Source organism: Bombina bombina, unplaced genomic scaffold, assembly GCF_027579735.1.
Source record: "Bombina bombina isolate aBomBom1 unplaced genomic scaffold, aBomBom1.pri scaffold_1339, whole genome shotgun sequence".
Lineage (NCBI taxonomy): Eukaryota > Metazoa > Chordata > Amphibia > Anura > Bombinatoridae > Bombina > Bombina bombina.
Window position 1 is genome coordinate 41,524 of NW_026510899.1, and position 18,255 is coordinate 59,778.

General features: G+C 42.5%; 1 long non-coding RNA gene across 1 annotated transcript in view; it reads left to right on the plus strand.

Annotated features, from left to right (window-relative positions):
* The window catches only part of LOC128643517 (uncharacterized), a 47,130-nt gene extending 37,070 nt beyond the window's left edge, over window positions 1–10,060 (plus strand). The window contains exon 3 of the long non-coding RNA XR_008399831.1: window positions 9,930–10,060. This is a non-coding gene — a long non-coding RNA (uncharacterized LOC128643517). The remainder of the gene's footprint in view (window positions 1–9,929) is intronic.
* Window positions 10,061–18,255: the final 8,195 nt, after the last annotated feature.

The window sequence follows — 18,255 nt, forward strand, 5'->3', positions numbered from 1 at the left end:
TGTATCCAGTCCACGGCCCGCCCTGTCATTTTAAGGCAGGTATATTTTATTTTTAAACTTCAGTCACCACTGCACCCTATGGTTTCCCCTTTCTCTTGCTTGTCTTCGGTCGAATGACTGGAGGTGGCAGGGAAAGGAGGAGCTATATAGACAGCTCTGCTGTGGGTGGTCCTCTTGCAGCTTCCTGTTGGGAAGGAGAATATCCCACAAGTAATGGATGATCCGTGGACTGGATACACCACAAGAGAAATAAATTTATCAGGTAAGCATAAATTATGTTTTCTTTTTATTTGAAATTTAAAGTATAATCCCTTATTTTATTGTGGGCTAATTATCTAGGCAAAACGTTGCATGTGATTTAAACGTTTGTCTTCTCGGTCTATTCGCCATTAAAGCATGGTGGGGAGGAGAACAGCAGGCTAATTTATACAGAGGAGAAACGCGCGCTTGTATTTTGTTTGCGCAGTTTCTCATCGGCATGCCACATGACCCGCTTCAATGCTTTAGCGGAGCGGCGTCTTCTCTGATGCCGACAGCTTCTGCATGATTCCGTTAGTGGAGACTCTGCTTTTTTTTCTGGGCTAATTTATATGTTTGGACACCTCAGTCAGACAGAGGTATAGCGGTTCTTATTATTGTTGTTTTAGCTAGTGTAATGTTAGACTTTTTCAGTTCGGGATCCTTCTTAAAGGGACAGTATCTTTTTAATTTAAATGCAAATAAAAGTTTTTGGTTAATTTTTTGGTTTTAATTATGGACGCTTTTTTATTATATGCTATGATTGCGGCATTAATTGTTTCAAATATACAATTCTGTGCTGTTTGTTTTATTAGAACTCTTGAATGTAGAGTTAGATTATAGCCCAGTGTCTTTCAGGATGATGCTGTTTAGGCAATGCCACGGTTTTCTCCTCAAATGTCCCAAGCCTCAGGGGCGTCACATGCAGTGCCCTGCGGTTCCTCTCACTCTCCTGGAGGAGTTTATTTGCTTGCAGAAATTGCTGTTCAGGTATCTTCAGAGGTATCTGTGGCATTATCTGTTTTTTTCCTATGTTACAGGGAAATCGCAAGAGGAAAATTAGAGATTCAACTAAGGTTTCTGTTCCACCTGCTGCTACACAGGTTGACCTCCCTCATAAGTTTTATGAGGAGGATATGTTGGTACCCTCTGAGGGTGAAATCTCAGATTCGGACAGTATAATTACTTTATCTTATACTGAAGAGGCTTACTTCAGTTTTAAGCTTGAACACCTTCATGTACTGTTAAAGGAGGTATTAGCTACTTTGGACAACTTCAATACTTCTGTTGTCAACCCTGAGAATTCTAGTAAATTTAATATATACTATGATGTTCCTTCCTTGGTGGAAGTGTTTCCTGTGCCACACCGTGCAACGGAGATCATTGCACAGGAATGGGAGAAGCCAGGGATACCTTTTTCCCCGTCTCCTGTCTTTAAAAAGATGTTTTCCTGTTACTGACTGCATTAAAGATTCATGGTGCCTTAAGTGGAAGGGGCCATTTCTATTCTGGCTAAGAGTTCTACTATTCCTATAGAGGATAGCTGCTCTTTTAAGGATTCAATGGACAAACTTATTTGTAAAAGATGTATGTTCATCAGGGTCTTCAATGGCTAGCCGCAGTTTATATTGCCACTCTGTCAAGTGCGGCATCTTATTGGTACAACGCCTTGTCTGATTCACTTCAGGTAGAGACTCATTTGGAGGAGATCCATGATAGAATTAAGGCTCTCAAGCAAGCCAATTCCTTTATTTCTGATGCAAGTTTTTTTCACTGGGAGCCAAGATATCTGGCTTCGCTGTGCTAGCCCGCAGGGCATTGTGGCTTAAATCTTGGTCAGCGGATGTTTCCTCTAAGTCCAAGCTTCTGGCACTTTCTTACAAGAGGAAAGATCTTGTTTGGATCTGGTTTTGTAACTTCTAAGGTAAGTCTTCCTCTTTCAAGCAGGAACAGTCCAAGTCTTCTTGGAAGCTCAATCAGTCTTGGAATAAGGGGAAGCAATCATAGAAACCTGCAGCTGAGTTTAAATCCGCATGAAGGGTTTGCCCCTGATCTGGGATCGGATCAAGTGGGGGGCAGACTTGTTCTGTTTTTTTGTTTTGTTTTTTTTTTCTTTCAAGTTTGGATGAGAGATGTCTCAGATCCCTGGGCTGTGGACATAGTATCTTAGGGTTATTATATAGAATTCAAAACCTTCTCTCCCAGGGGCAGATTCCATCTCTCAAGATTATCTGCAGACCAGATAAACAGAGAGGCATTCTTGAAATGTGTTCAGGATCTTCCCTCCTTGGGAGTGATAGTTCCAGTGAGGAAACGGGGCCTAGGTTTGTATTCAAAATCTGTCTGTGGTTCCCAAAAAACAAGGAACATTTCATCCTATTCTAGACCTAAAGTGTCTCAACAAGTTTCTCAGGGTACCGTCCTTCAAAATGGAAACCATTTGTTCCATTCTTCTCTTGGTCCAAGAGGGTCAGTTCTTGACAACCATAGACCTGAGGGATGCGTATCTTCATGTTCCCATCCAGGGATCATCACAACTTCCAGAGGTTCTGGGGGCTCTCTTGGCAGTAATCAGGTCTCGGGGGGGGTTGCAGTGGCACCTTACCTGGAAGACATATTGTTCAAGCGCCATCTTTTTAACAAGCAAATTCTCTTTCAGAGATCTTGTTGTCTTTTCTACGTTTCCACTGATGGAAAGTGAATATGGAAAATATTTGGGACTATAATAGATTCTTTATCTATGAAAATATTTCTTACAGCGGTCAGAAAATCCAAGATTCTCTCCTTGCCTCTCTGCAGTCTACTGTTCGGCCATCAGTCGCGCAATATATGGAGGTAATTGGTCTGATGGTCGCTTCCATGGACATCATTCCCATTGCTCAATTCCATTTGAGAGTTCTGCAGTTATGCATGCTCAGACAATGGAACAGGGACCATTCGGATCTGTCTCAGCAGATAGATCTAGATCAGCCGTCAAGAGACCCCCTTCCGTGGTGGCTTTCTCAGGAGCATCTGTCTCAGGGAAAATTCTTCCGGAGAGCTTCCTGGGTGATTGTGACCATGGACGCCAGCCTGCTGGGGAGCAGTCTGGGACTCTTTAATGGCGCAGGGACTATGGACTCGGGAGGAGTCTGCTCTCCCCATAAACATCTTGGAATTGAGAGCGGTTTATAATGCTCTGATGGCTTGGCCTCAGTTGTCCTTAACCCGATTCATCAGTTTCCAGTCGGACAATATCACCTCAGTAGCTTACTTCAACCACCAGGGAGGAACTCTGAGTTCCTTAGCCATGAAGGAGGTGGCTTGGATTGTTCAGTGGGCGGAAGCTCACATTCGTTGTCTATCTGCCATCCTCATTCCAGGAGTGGACAACTGGGAAGCGGATTTCCTGAGCAGACAGACTTTTCATCCTGGGGAGTGGGCTCTCCATTCGGAGGTGTTCTCCAGGTTAACCCTCAAATAGGGGGTGCCGGAGTTGGATCTGATAGCGTCTCGGCAGAACGCCAAGATTACAAGGTACGGTTCAAGGTCAAGAGATCCGCAGGCTGCCCTGATAAATGATCTGGTGGTTCCTTGGTATTTCAGTCTAGCATATCTGTTTCCTCCGTTTGCTCTCCTTCCACGAGTCATTACTCTTTTCAAACAGGAGAGAGCATCAGTAATTCTAATAGCTCTTGCATGGCCTCACATGATCTGGTATGCAGACCTAGTGAAGATGTTATCTCTTTCACCTTGGAGGATTGCCTTTGAGGAGGGACCTTCTAACTTGGGGTCCATTCCTCCATTCAAATCTCGTTTCTCTGAAGCTGACTGCTTGGAGATTGAACGCTTAATTCTGTCTAGATTCAGGCTCGCAAGCCTGTTACTAGAAAGATTTACCATAAGGTATGGTGTAAATACCTTTATTGGTGTGAATCCAAGGGCTACTCTTGGAGTAGGGTCACGATTCCTAGGATTTTGTCCTTTCTCCAGGAAGGTCTGGAGAAGGGTTTGTCAGTCAGTACTCTGAAGGGTCAGATTTCTGCATTATCTATTTTGTTACACAAGCGTCTGGCGGATGTGCCAGATGTGCAATCTTTTTGTCAGGCCCTGGTCAGAATCAAGCCTGTGTTTAAGTCTGTTGCTCCTCTTTGGAACCTTAAAGGGACATTAAACCCCAAAAAAATATTTCATGATTCAGATAGAGGATACAATTTTTAAAAAGTTTCCAATTTACTTCTATTATCAATTTTTTTTCATTCTCATTTTATTCTTTGTTGAAGAGATACCTAGGTAGGTAGCGTGCACATGCCTGAAGCACTACACAACAGGAAATAGTGCTGCCATCTAGTGCCCCTGCCAATGTATAACATTGTTGCAAAACTGCTGCTATATAGTGCTGCAGACACGTGCACACTCTTGAGTTTACATTTCTGCTTTTTCACAAAGGATAACAAGAAAACTAAGACAATTTGATAATAGAAGTAATTTAGAAAGTTTTTTTTTAAATGTTATGTTCTATCTAAATCATGAAAGATAAAAATTGGGTTTTATGTCCCTTTAACCTTGTTTTTAAAGTTTAGCAGCAGGCTCCGTTTGAGCGATTGCATTCCATAGATATTGGGTATCGTGGAAGGTTTTGTTTTTTATTGCTATCTCTTCTGCTCGGAGAGTCTTGGAACTCTCGGCTTTGCAGTGTGATTTGCCTTACCTTATCTTTCATGCTGATAAGGTGGTTCTTTGTATTAGGTTGGGTTTTCTTCCTAAAGTGGTTTCAGATAGAAATATTAATCAGGAAATTGTTGTTCCTTCTCTCTGTCCTAATCCTTCTTTTCATAATATTGGATATATGTTAGGGTTACAATATAATTTATTATCTCAGCACTAACCTCCAGTAATGTGTTGTAGTACTTATCTTATCAGTTGCCAACTAATAAATGTTGTATATCCTATTATTTGAATGTTAATAATTAATATTCAATCCTTTGTTCTTGATTGGTTATCTTTATAGATACCTTGAATTATATTTATGTAAAAACTAGATTGTGAATCAATTATACACGCTTATTCTGTTACAATTCTACACAATACAGATCATAAAATGTATCTCTAAAAATTAACCTTACTCACGATGAATCGCTTATTAAAATTACCACAAATAAGAATAACAGAACAGTCTATAATTAGCCAACAATTCTTAGTCCAATGCCGAAATATGAACTGCTAACTTAACAGTATTTAGTTAACACTATAACAAGATACTTCACATACATTTTACTGAATCTCAATAAAACTAAGAGAACTTTCAGAAAAGTATAATTAAACTATTTAGCCCACAAATGGTTCTTTATAACTTCAATTAAAACACCAGAAATGGTATATAATTAAAGGGATACTAAACCCAATTTTTTTCTTTCATGATTCAGATAGAGCATGAGATTTTAAGCACCTTTCTAATTTACTCCTATTATCACTTTTTCTTTGTTCTCATGCTATCTTAATTTGAAAAAGCAGTACTGTAAGCTTTAGAGCTGGACCATTTTTAGTTCAGCACCTGGGTAGCACTTGCTGATTTGTGGCTAAATGTAGCAAACCAATCAGCAAGCTCTACCAAGGTGTTGAACTAAAAATGGGCCGGCTCCTAACCTTTTATTGAGAACATGAGAACAAAGAAAAAATGATAATAGGAGTAAATTATAAAGTTGCTTAAAATTGCATGCTCTATCTGAATTATGAAAGAAAAAATGTGGGGTTAGTATCCCTTTAATGCAACACCCAATTTATATGCCAATTAATCAAAGAGATTTCACAATAAGTAAGACTGACTTATAAATGCCAAAATACAAATTATTTTTCCTAGCAATAAAATAACTTTGCATCAATATAATTATTATAAGCTACACAGGCCAATGGGGCATACATTTAAAGTATAAAATACCCTTTTAAATCACAGCTACAATTTAATTATAGCTATAGAATACCTTTTTGATTAAAATATACTTAACAATCGCTCATATTTTACCACATAAACAGATGAGAGTTCAGCTTTTTCAGATTGATCCGTTCACCGTCATATATAAAGAGGTATATGCAATTCTGAGAATAAAAAGTTTAGGCCCAATTTTGCTTTATAGAGATTGTGATCAAAAGCCAGGTGGTCAGTCAGTCAAAATTCAGCATCCTGTATCTTTATTCCTGTGCATCAGACTTTTATCCAGTGATTAAAGTCAGCCTCTATTTCATAATCATTTTGTTAACGCCCTAATCGGTGCTTGTATTCTGATAGGCCCTTCGAAGCTGAACATCTTATTGGCCCCTGGAGAGGCATGTATTTTAATAACAGCCAACTCCTTTTGGCTGCAATACCATTTCTGAACTATTGGTTGCAGCAGACACTGTCAAACAGTTTCACTATCAAATATTGCTACAGTTTAGTATTTGATTTAAAGTGTTCATTAAATACATTTATAATTTCCAGTATAAGCAAACAATATGTCCAATATGTATGGGATTATTTAATACTATTTAACCTGAGTATTTTCATACTAAACATGAGTATACTACTTAACATATTTAAAAAAAATGTGTTTAAAAGTCAAATTTTTATGAGGGACTAGTAGTATAAACCAATAATAAATATATGTATATCTGACTTATTTTGTATATCCGTTCATTTGATATACTAGTACATATTTCGTTTCCCAGTCACCATCTTATATCATATAGATGAGCATTATTTTATTTATTAATACATGTCTCAACAGTGTTTAAGACATGGGCTCAAAATCTATGTTGCATCTATATGATAACTTATAGTATCTGTATTTATCTAGAAATCTCATCTTCACACCAGGTTCCTCCCTAAGGCTTATTAGATTCCTGGAAAGCAAAGAAAAATGTATTTATTTTGAAATAATTTAAAACATTCCAAATTCACGACATATACTTATCCAATATATATTTACCAAATGCAATCTCATATGTTGGTACTCTTCTGTAAAACCTTGGTATATTAAATATTTCTGCAGATTGCAGACGATTTGTACTTTAAAATAAATTTCAAAGTTATAATATAAACATGTGTTTGTAAATGTACTTTGCATACAAAGAGAGAAGCGCTCTACCAGGAACGAACAACTGCTCAGTGGCTTGTTCTATGGCGATTTACCACCTGGAAGCAGCCTCTTTTAGACCAGGGTGCTTTTCACAGAAGAAAACTTTCCTGAAGTATATCAGTCTGATCCCGCCAAGTAAGGTCAGTCCAGCCCCGAAATACCAGGCAATTCTCCTCTGAACAAGGAACATGACAACCCCAGACGATCGTTTCGGCCTCCTATGGGCCTCGTCAGTGAGGTGCAGCCACATTCCTCTAAGCACACTGGGCAAGGAGTCCACGTCTGGTTTCCCCCATCACCCATAGGGAGACTTCCCCAGGGTCATAATAATTTGCATACAAAGAGAGAAGCGCTCTACCAGGAACGAACAACTGCTCAGTGGCTTGTTCTATGGCGATTTACCACCTGGAAGCAGCCTCTTTTAGACCAGGGTGCTTTTCACAGAAGAAAACTTTCCTGAAGTATATCAGTCTGATCCCGCCAAGTAAGGTCAGTCCAGCCCCGAAATACCAGGCAATTCTCCTCTGAACAAGGAACATGACAACCCCAGACGATCGTTTCGGCCTCCTATGGGCCTCGTCAGTGAGGTGCAGCCACATTCCTCTAAGCACACTGGGCAAGGAGTCCACGTCTGGTTTCCCCCATCACCCATAGGGAGACTTCCCCAGGGTCATAATAATTTGCATACAAAGAGAGAAGCGCTCTACCAGGAACGAACAACTGCTCAGTGGCTTGTTCTATGGCGATTTACCACCTGGAAGCAGCCTCTTTTAGACCAGGGTGCTTTTCACAGAAGAAAACTTTCCTGAAGTATATCAGTCTGATCCCGCCAAGTAAGGTCAGTCCAGCCCCGAAATACCAGGCAATTCTCCTCTGAACAAGGAACATGACAACCCCAGACGATCGTTTCGGCCTCCTATGGGCCTCGTCAGTGAGGTGCAGCCACATTCCTCTAAGCACACTGGGCAAGGAGTCCACGTCTGGTTTCCCCCATCACCCATAGGGAGACTTCCCCAGGGTCATAATAATTTGCAAATGTACTTTAACTTATGTTTATGCTAACAAGCATAATGTGTATTTAGTTGAGTAATTAACATGCCTGTGCTATTTGCCACATCCTCAAGATTCTGCTTGCTTATCTGACTTCATGTACAGAATTTTGTCTCTGTCATCCCAGGGGAACCTGGATGAGTCATTTTTCAGACAAGAAAGTCTTTGTAATGTGTGTTTGACTATAGCTAGGGGGTCCACACAGGTTTATAACAAAAATCATTTGAAATCAGATCATTCTGTCATGTGAGGTGTCATTTAGCATAGCCAGTAGTTTGAAATTAATTTCTGATTTCAGAATTTAATGCAACTTATAGTCTAGAAATTACACATACATAGATGAATTAATCTATGCACATAGCTTACAATAATATCTCACCTTTTACATGACAATAAGGAATGTTTGTTGCACAATTTGGATGTTGTGCGTGCTCTAAAATTCTTCCTACAGGAGACTAAGGATTTTTGCCAGTCTTCGGCCCTGTTTGTTTGTTTCTCTGGAAAGTGTAAAGGTCAGAAGGCTACTGCTTCTTCTCTTTCCCTCTGTTTGAGAAGGATAATTTGTTTTGCTTATGAGACTGCTGGTTAGAGAATTACAGATCATTCCACTAGGGCTGTCTCCTTTATTGGGTTTTTGAAATGAAGCTTCTGTGGAACAGATTTGCAAGGCTGCAACTTGGTCCTCTCTGCATACTTTTTCCAAATATTCCAAATTTGATTCTATTGCCTCGGCTGAGGCTTCTTTTGGGAGAAAGGTTCTTCTGGTGCCTTCTGTTTAGGTCTGCCTGTTTTGTTATCCCTCCCTAATCATCTGTGTCCTCTAGCTTGGATATTGGCTCCCCCTAGTAATTGATGTTGCGGTCTCTCCATATCTTAGGAAAGAGAATAAAATTCATGCTTACCTGATAAATTTGTTTCTTTCCGTATATGGAGAGTCCAAGACAGTTGTTTTTTTTTTTTTTTTTAAACTAAACCTCAGGCACCTCCACACCTTGTGGTGTTCCTTTTTTTTCCATTTCCCTTTGGTCGAATGACTGGGGTTTATGGGTAGGGGAGTGATACGTAACAGCTTTGCTGTTGTGCTCTTTGCCTCCTCCTGCTGGCCAGGAGTGATATTCCCACTAGTAATTGATGACGTTGTGGACTCTCTATATCTGGAAATAAATTTATCAGGTAAGCATAGGTTTTTTGTTTTTAAAATTCATACAAAACAAGTAATTGGAACATTCAGACATAAATACGCAGGAAAAACTGTATTGTTATGCATCAAAAATATTTTACCTAAAATACTATTTTATCAAAACTTAAAATGTATATTACACAGGAGTAAACCATATTAAATATGCACAGCATAAATCGTAATTTAAGTACACTAGATGTGCTATAAACACATAGAACTTCCTACTTATAAGTACAAACTGCAAAGCGTAATGGTTGTTTTATCATAAAATGGGCGGAACATGGGTGTTTATGACATTGTCTCTCAAATCCCAGCGTAATTATCTTAACATTTCCACCTTACAGATATACACAAAACACCCCTTGAAAAGCCTCCTGTCAGTGTTCTCCTGGTAAATTATGGGAAAATGTAAATTTTGTAGGTGACACCCAATAGCTTACATGCCCAGGTGACATAACAACACAGTAAACTTATGCTTAACGACTGATATAGGACAAAACAGCATTTTAGTCCGTTTTTTTTTTTTTACCAATAATTATATTGTCCACCCTAATATATTATTATTTTTTTAATTTTATTTTTTTTAGACTCACTACCTCGTTTATGGCAAAGGATTTCAGACATGGGAGTATTCCCCGGCCTATGCGATTCGATCCTACGCTTACCTTTGGTTGCACGCACTACCCGCCTGGTTTCATGCCAATGTCCTGCAGACAAATAAGGTAAAATAGTTTAATGCATCATTCACAATAAAAAAAAAAAAATGCAAATTTCACGTGCGTTTTCTGTGCTTGTTTATAGGAGAGTAAAGCTATATCAGCAGTGTGGGAGGGCGCGTGCCGTGTCGCTGTGTTTGTTTATAGGAGAGTAAAGCTGTATCAGCAGTGTGGGAGGGCGCGTGCTGTATCGCTGTGCTTGTTTATAGGAGAGTAAAGCTATATCAGCAGTGTGGCAGGGTGCGTGCCGTATCACTGTGCTTGTTTATAGGAGAGTAAAGCTATATCAGCAGTGTGGGAGGGTGCGTGCCGTGTCACTGTGCTTGTTTATAGGAGAGTAAAGCTATATCAGCAGTGTGGGAGGGCGCGTGCTGTGTCGCTGTGCTTGTTTATAGGAGAGTAAAGCTATATCAGCAGTGTGGGAGGGCGCGTGCTGTGTCGCTGTGTTTGTTTATAGGAGAGTAAAGCTGTATCAGCAGTGTGGGAGGGTGCGTGCCGTATCACTGTGTTTGTTTATAGGAGAGTAAAGCTGTATCGCTGTGCTTGTTTATAGGAGAGTAAAGCTATATCAGCAGTGTGGGAGGGCGCGTGCTGTATCGCTGTGTTTGTTTATAGGAGAGTAAAGCTATATCAGCAGTGTGGGAGGGCGCGTGCCGTATCGCTGTGTTTGTTTATAGGAGAGTAAAGCTATATCAGCGGTGTGGGAGGGCGCGTGCTGTATCGCTGTGTTTGTTTATAGGAGAGTAAAGCTGTATCAGCAGTGTGGGAGGGCGCGTGCTGTGTCGCTGTGCTTGTTTATAGGAGAGTAAAGCTATATCAGCAGTGTGGGAGGGCGCGTGCTGTATCGCTGTGCTTGTTTATAGGAGGGTAAAGCTATATCAGCAGTGTGGGAGGGTGCGTGCCGTATCGCTGTGCTTGTTTATAGGAGGGTAAAGCTATATCAGCAGTGTGGGAGGGTGCGTGCTGTGTCGCTGTGTTTGTTTATAGGAGGGTAAAGCTATATCAGCAGTGTGGGAGGGTGCGTGCTGTGTTACTGTGTTTGTTTATAGGAGAGTAAAGCTATATCAGCAGTGTGGGAGGGTGCGTGCTGTGTTACTGTGTTTGTTTATAGGAGAGTAAAGCTATATCAGCAGTGTGGGAGGTCGCGTGCTGTATCGCTGTGTTTGTTTATAGGAGAGTAAAGCTATATCAGCAGTGTGGGAGGGCGCGTGCTGTGTCACTGTGTTTGTTTATAGGAGAGTAAAGCTATATCAGCAGTGTGTGAGGGCGCGTGCCGTGTCACTGTGTTTGTTTATAGGAGAGTAAAGCTATATCAGCAGTGTGGGAGGGCGCGTGCCGTGTCACTGTGTTTGTTTATAGGAGAGTAAAGCTATATCAGCAGTGTGGGAGGGTGCGTGCTGTGTCGCTGTGTTTGTTTATAGGAGAGTAAAGCTATATCAGCAGTGTGGGAGGGCGCGTGCCGTGTCACTGTGTTTGTTTATAGGAGGGTAAAGCTATATCAGCAGTGTGTGAGGGCGCGTGCCGTGTCACTGTGTTTGTTTATAGGAGGGTAAAGCTATATCAGCAGTGTGGGAGGGCGCGTGCCGTGTCGCTGTGCTTGTTTATAGGAGAGTAAAGCTATATCAGCAGTGTGTGAGGGCGCGTGCCGTGTCGCTGTGTTTGTTTATAGGAGAGTAAAGCTGTATCAGCAGTGTGGGAAGGTTGCGTGCTGTGTCACTGTGTTTGTTTATAGGAGAGTAAAGCTATATCAGCGGTGTGGGAGGGCGCGTGCTGTGTCACTGTGTTTGTTTATAGGAGAGTAAAGCTATATCAGCGGTATGGGAGGGTGCGTGCTGTGTCACTGTGTTTGTTTATAGGAGAGTAAAGCTGTATCAGCAGTGTGGGAGGGTGCGTGCCGTGTCACTGTGTTTGTTTATAGGAAAGTAAAGCTATATCAGCAGTGCGGGAGGGTGCGTGCTGTGTCGCTGTGTTTGTTTATAGGAGAGTAAAGCTGTATCAGCAGCGTGGGAGGGTGCGTGCCTTGTCACTGTGCTTGTTTATAGGAGAGTAAAGCTATATCAGCAGTGTGGGAGGGTGCGTGCTGTGTCGCTGTGTTTGTTTATAGGAGAGTAAAGCTATATCAGCAGTGTGGGAGGGTGCGTGCCGTGTCACTGTGTTTGTTTATAGGAGAGTAAAGCTATATCAGCAGTGTGGCAGGGTGCGTGCCTTGTCACTGTGCTTGTTTATAGGAGAGTAAAGCTATATCAGCAGTGTGGGAGGGCGCGTGTTGTGTCGCTGTGTTTGTTTATAGGAGACTAAAGCTTTATCAGCAGTGTGGGAGGGTGCGTGCCTTGTCACTGTGCTTGTTTATAGGAGAGTAAAGCTATATCTGCAGTGTGGGAGGGCGCGTGCCGTGTCACTGTGTTTGTTTATAGGAGAGTAAAGCTATATCAGCAGTGTGTGAGGGCGCGTGCTGTGTCACTGTGCTTGTTTATAGGAGAGTAAAGCTGTATCTGCAGTGTGGGAGGGCGTGTGCTGTATCGCTGTGTTTGTTTATAGGAGAGTAAAGCTATATCAGCAGTGTGGGAGGGCGCGTGCTGTGTCACTGTGTTTGTTTATAGGAGAGTAAAGCTGTATCAGCAGTGTGGGAGGGCGCGTGCTGTGTCACTGTGTTTGTTTATAGGAGGGTAAAGCTATATCAGCAGTGTGGGAGGGCGCGTGCCGTGTCACTGTGTTTGTTTATAGGAGAGTAAAGCTAAATCAGCAGTGTGGGAGGGCGCGTGCCGTATCGCTGTGCTTGTTTATAGGAGAGTAAAGCTAAATCAGCAGTGTGGGAGGGCGCGTGCCGTATCGCTGTGCTTGTTTATAGGAGAGTAAAGCTATATCAGCAGTGTGGGAGGGTGCGTGCAGTGTCACTGTGCTTGTTTATAGGAGAGTAAAGCTATATCAGCAGTGTGGGAGGGTGCGTGCTGTGTCGCTGTGATTGTTTATAGGAGAGTAAAGCTATATAAGCAGTGTGGGAGGGTGCGTGCTGTGTCGCTGTGATTGTTTATAGGAGAGTAAAGCTATATCAGCAGTGTGGGAGGGCGCGTGCCGTGTCACTGTGTTTGTTTATAGGAGGGTAAAGCTATATCAGCAGTGTGGGAGGGTGCGTGCTGTGTCGCTGTGTTTGTTTATAGGAGGGTAAAGCTATATCAGCAGTGTGGGAGGGTGCGTGCTGTGTCGCTGTGATTGTTTATAGGAGAGTAAAGCTATATCAGCAGTGTGGGAGGGCGCGTGCCGTATCGCTTTGATTGTTTATAGGAGAGTAAAGCTATATCAGCAGTGTGCCGTGTTGCTGTGCTTGTTTATAGGAGGATAAAGCTATATCAGCAGTGTGTGAGGGTGCGTGCCGTGTCGCTGTGCTTGTTTATAGGAGGGTAAAGCTATATCAGCAGTGTGGGAGGGTGCGTGCCGTGTCACTGTGCTGATATAGCTTTACTCTCCTATAAACAAGCACAGTGACACGGCACGCACCCTCCCACACTGCTGATATAGCTTTACTCTCCTTAAACAAACACAGTGACACAGCACGCGCCCTCCCACACTGCCGATACAGCTTTACTCTCCTATAAACAAGCACAGCGATACAGCACGCAACCCCCCCGCACCGCAGATATAGCTTTACTCTCCTATAAACAAACACAGTGACACGGCACGCACCCCCCCGCACCGCTGATATAGCTTTACTCTCCTATAAACAAACACAGTGACACGGCACGCACCCTCCCACACTGCTGATATAGCTTTACTCTCCTATAAACAAGCACAGTGACACTGCACGCACCCTCCCACACTGCTGATATAGCTTTACTCTCCTATAAACAAACACAGTGACACGGCACGCGCCCTCACACACTGCTGATATAGCTTTACTCTCCTATAAACAAGCACAGTGACACTGCACGCACCCTCCCACACTGCTGATATAGCTTTACTCTCCTATAAACAAGCACAGTGACACTGCACGCACCCTCCCACACTGCTGATATAGCTTTACTCTCCTATAAACAAACACAGTGACACGGCACGCACCCTCCCACACTGCTGATATAGCTTTACTCTCCTATAAACAAACACAGTGACACGGCACGCGCCCTCACACACTGCTGATATAGCTTTACTCTCCTATAAACAAGCAGTGTGTGAGGGCGCGTGCCGTGTCACTGTGTTTGTTTATAGGAGAGTAAAGCTATATCAGCAGTGTGGGAGGGTGCGTGCCGTGTCACTGTGTTTGTTTATAGGAGAGTAAAGCTATATCAGCAGTGTGGGAGGGTGCGTGCAGTGTCACTGTGCTTGTTTATAGGAGAGTAAAGCTATATCAGCAGTGTGGGAGGGTGCGTGCAGTGTCACTGTGCTTGTTTATAGGAGAGTAAAGCTATATCAGCAGTGTGTGAGGGCGCGTGCCGTGTCACTGTGTTTGTTTATAGGAGAGTAAAGCTATATCAGCAGTGTGGGAGGGTGCGTGCAGTGTCACTGTGCTTGTTTATAGGAGAGTAAAGCTATATCAGCAGTGTGGGAGGGTGCGTGCCGTGTCACTGTGTTTGTTTATAGGAGAGTAAAGCTATATCAGCGGTGCGGGGGGGTGCGTGCCGTGTCACTGTGTTTGTTTATAGGAGAGTAAAGCTATATCTGCGGTGCGGGGGGGTTGCGTGCTGTATCGCTGTGCTTGTTTATAGGAGAGTAAAGCTGTATCGGCAGTGTGGGAGGGCGCGTGCTGTGTCACTGTGTTTGTTTAAGGAGAGTAAAGCTATATCAGCAGTGTGGGAGGGTGCGTGCCGTGTCACTGTGTTTGTTTATAGGAGAGTAAAGCTGTATCAGCAGTGTGGGAGGGCGCGTGCTGTATCTCTGTGTTTGTTTATAGGAAAGTAAAGCTATATCAGCAGTGTGGGAGGGTGCGTGCCGTATCACTGTGTTTGTTTATAGGAGAGTAAAGCTATATCAGCAGTGTGGGAGGGCGCGTGCTGTATCTCTGTGTTTGTTTATAGGAAAGTAAAGCTATATCAGCAGTGTGGGAGGGCGCGTGCTGTATCTCTGTGTTTGTTTATAGGAAAGTAAAGCTATATCAGCAGTGTGGGAGGGCGCGTGCCGTGTCGCTGTGTTTGTTTATAGGAGGGTAAAGCTATATCAGCAGTGTGGGAGGGTGCGTGCCGTGTCGCTGTGTTTGTTTATAGGAGAGTAATGCTATATCAGCAGTGTGTGAGGGCGCGTGCCGTGTCACTGTGTTTGTTTATAGGAGAGTAAAGCTATATCAGCAGTGTGTGAGGGCGCGTGCAGTGTCACTGTGTTTGTTTATAGGAGAGTAAAGCTATATCAGCAGTGCGGGAGGGTGCGTGCTGTGTCGCTGTGTTTGTTTATAGGAGAGTAAAGCTATATCAGCAGTGTGGGAGGGCGCGTGCCGTATCGCTGTGTTTGTTTATAAGAGAGTAAAGCTATATCAGCAGTGTGGGAGGGCGCGTGCCGTGTCGCTGTGCTTGTTTATAGAAGAGTAAAGCTATAATCAGCAGTGTGGGAGGGTGCGTGCCGTGTCACTGTGTTTTGTTTATAGGAGAGTAAAGCTATATCAGCGGTGCAGGGGGTTGCGTGCTGTTTCGCTGTGTTTGTTTATAGGAGAGTAAAGCTATATCAGCAGTGTGGGAGGGTGCGTGCTGTGTCACTGTGTTTGTTTATTGGAGAGTAAAGCTATATCAGCAGTGTGGGAGGGTGCGTGCCGTGTCACTGTGTTTGTTTATAGGAGAGTAAAGCTATATCAGCAGTGTGGGAGGGTGCGTGCCGTGTCACTGTGTTTGTTTATAGGAGAGTAAAGCTATATCAGCAGTGTGTGAGGGCGCGTGCCGTGTCACTGTGTTTGTTTATAGGAGAGTAAAGCTATATCAGTAGTGTGGGAGGGTGCGTGCCGTGTCGCTGTGCTTGTTTATAGGAGAGTAAAGCTATATCAGCAGTGAGGGAGGGCGCGTGCTGTATCGCTGTGTTTGTTTATAGGAGAGTAAAGCTATATCAGCAGTGTGGGAGGGTGCGTGCCGTGTCACTGTGTTTGTTTATAGGAGGGTAAAGCTATATCAGCAGTGTGTGAGGGCGCGTGCCGTGTCACTGTGTTTGTTTATAGGAGAGTAAAGCTATATCAGCAGTGTGAGAGGGCGCGTGCTGTATCGCTGTGTTTGTTTATAGGAGAGTAAAGCTATATAAGCAGTGTGGGAGGGTGCGTGCTGTGTCACCATGCTTGTTTATAGGAGAGTAAAGCTATATCAGCAGTGTGGGAGGGTGCGTGCCTTGTCACTGTGCTTGTTTATAGGAGAGTAAAGCTATTTCTTTCATGTAATTAGCAAGAGTCCATGAGCTAGTGACGTATGGGATATACATTCCTACCAGGAGGGGCAAAGTTTCCCAAACCTCAAAATGCCTACAAATACACCCCTCACCACACCCACAATTCAGTTTTACAAACTTTGCCTCCGATGGAGGTGGTGAAGTAAGTTTGTGCTAGATTCTACGTTGATATGCGCTCCGCAGCAGGCTGGAGCCCGGTTTTCCTCTCAGCGTGCAGTGAATGTCAGAGGGATGTGAGGAGAGTATTGCCTATTTGAATGCAGTGATCTCGTTCTACGGGGTCTATTTCATAGGTTCTCTGTTATCGGTCGTAGAGATTCATCTCTTACCTCCCTTTTCAGATCGACGATATACTCTTATATATACCATTACCTCTGCTGATTCTCGTTTCAGTACTGGTTTGGCTTTCTACAAACATGTAGATGAGTGTCCTGGGGTAAGTAAGTCTTATTTTCTGTGACACTCTAAGCTATGGTTGGGCACTTTGTTTATAAAGTTCTAAATATATGTATTCAAACATTTATTTGCCTTGACTCAGAATGTTCAACTTTCCTTATTTTTCAGACAGTCAGTTTCATATTTGGGATAATGCATTTGATTTAATCATTTTTTCTTACCTTCAAAAATTTGACTCTTTTTCCCTGTGGGCTGTTAGGCTCGCGGGGGCTGAAAATGCTTCATTTTATTGCGTCATTTTTGGCGCGGGCTTTTTTGGCGCAAAAATTCTTTTCCGTTTCCGGCGTCATACGTGTCGCCGGAAGTTGCGTCATTTTTTGAAGTTATTTTGCGCCAAAAATGTCGGCTTTCCGGATGTGGCGTCATTTTTGGCGCCAAAAGCATTTAGGCGCCAAATAATGTGGGCGTCTTATTTGGCGCTAAAAAATATGGGCGTCGCTTTTGTCTCCACATTATTTAAGTCTCATTTTTCATTGCTTCTGGTTGCTAGAAGCTTGTTCTTTGGCATTTTTTCCCATTCCTGAAACTGTCATTTAAGGAATTTGATCAATTTTGCTTTATATGTTGTTTTTTCTCTTACATATTGCAAGATGTCTCACGTTGCATCTGAGTCAGAAGATACTACAGGAAAATCGCTGTCTAGTGCTGGATCTACCAAAGCTAAGTGTATCTGCTGTAAACTTTTGGTAGCTATTTCTCCGGCTGTTGTTTGTATTAATTGTCATGACAAACTTGTTAATGCAGATAATATTTCCTTTAGTAAAGTACCATTGTCTGTTGCAGTTCCTTCAACATCTAAGGTGCAGAATGTTCCTAATAATATAAGAGATATTGTTTCTGAATCCATCAAGAAGGCTATGTCTGTTATTTCTCCTTCTAGTAAACGTAAAAAATCTTTTTAAACTTCTCTCCCTACAGATGAATTTTTAAATGAACATCATCATTCTGATTCTGATGATTCCTCTGGTTCAGAGGATTCTGTTTCAGAGATTGATGCTGATAAATCTTCATATTTATTTAAAATTGAATTTATTCGTTCTTTACTTAAAGAAGTACTAATTGCTTTAGAAATAGAGGATTCTGGTCCTCTTGATACTAATTCTAAACGTTTAGATAAGGTATTTAAATCTCCTGTGGTTATTCCAGAAGTTTTTCCTGTTCCTAATGCTATTTCTGCAGTAATTTCCAAAGAATGGGATAAATTGGGTAATTCATTTACTCCTTCTAAACGTTTTAAGCAATTATATCCTGTACCGTCTGACAGGTTAGAATTTTGGGACAAAATCCCTAAAGTTGATGGGGCTATTTCTACCCTTGCTAAACGTACTACCATTCCTACGTCAGATGGTACTTCGTTTAAAGATCCTTTAGATAGGAAAATTGAATCCTTTCTAAG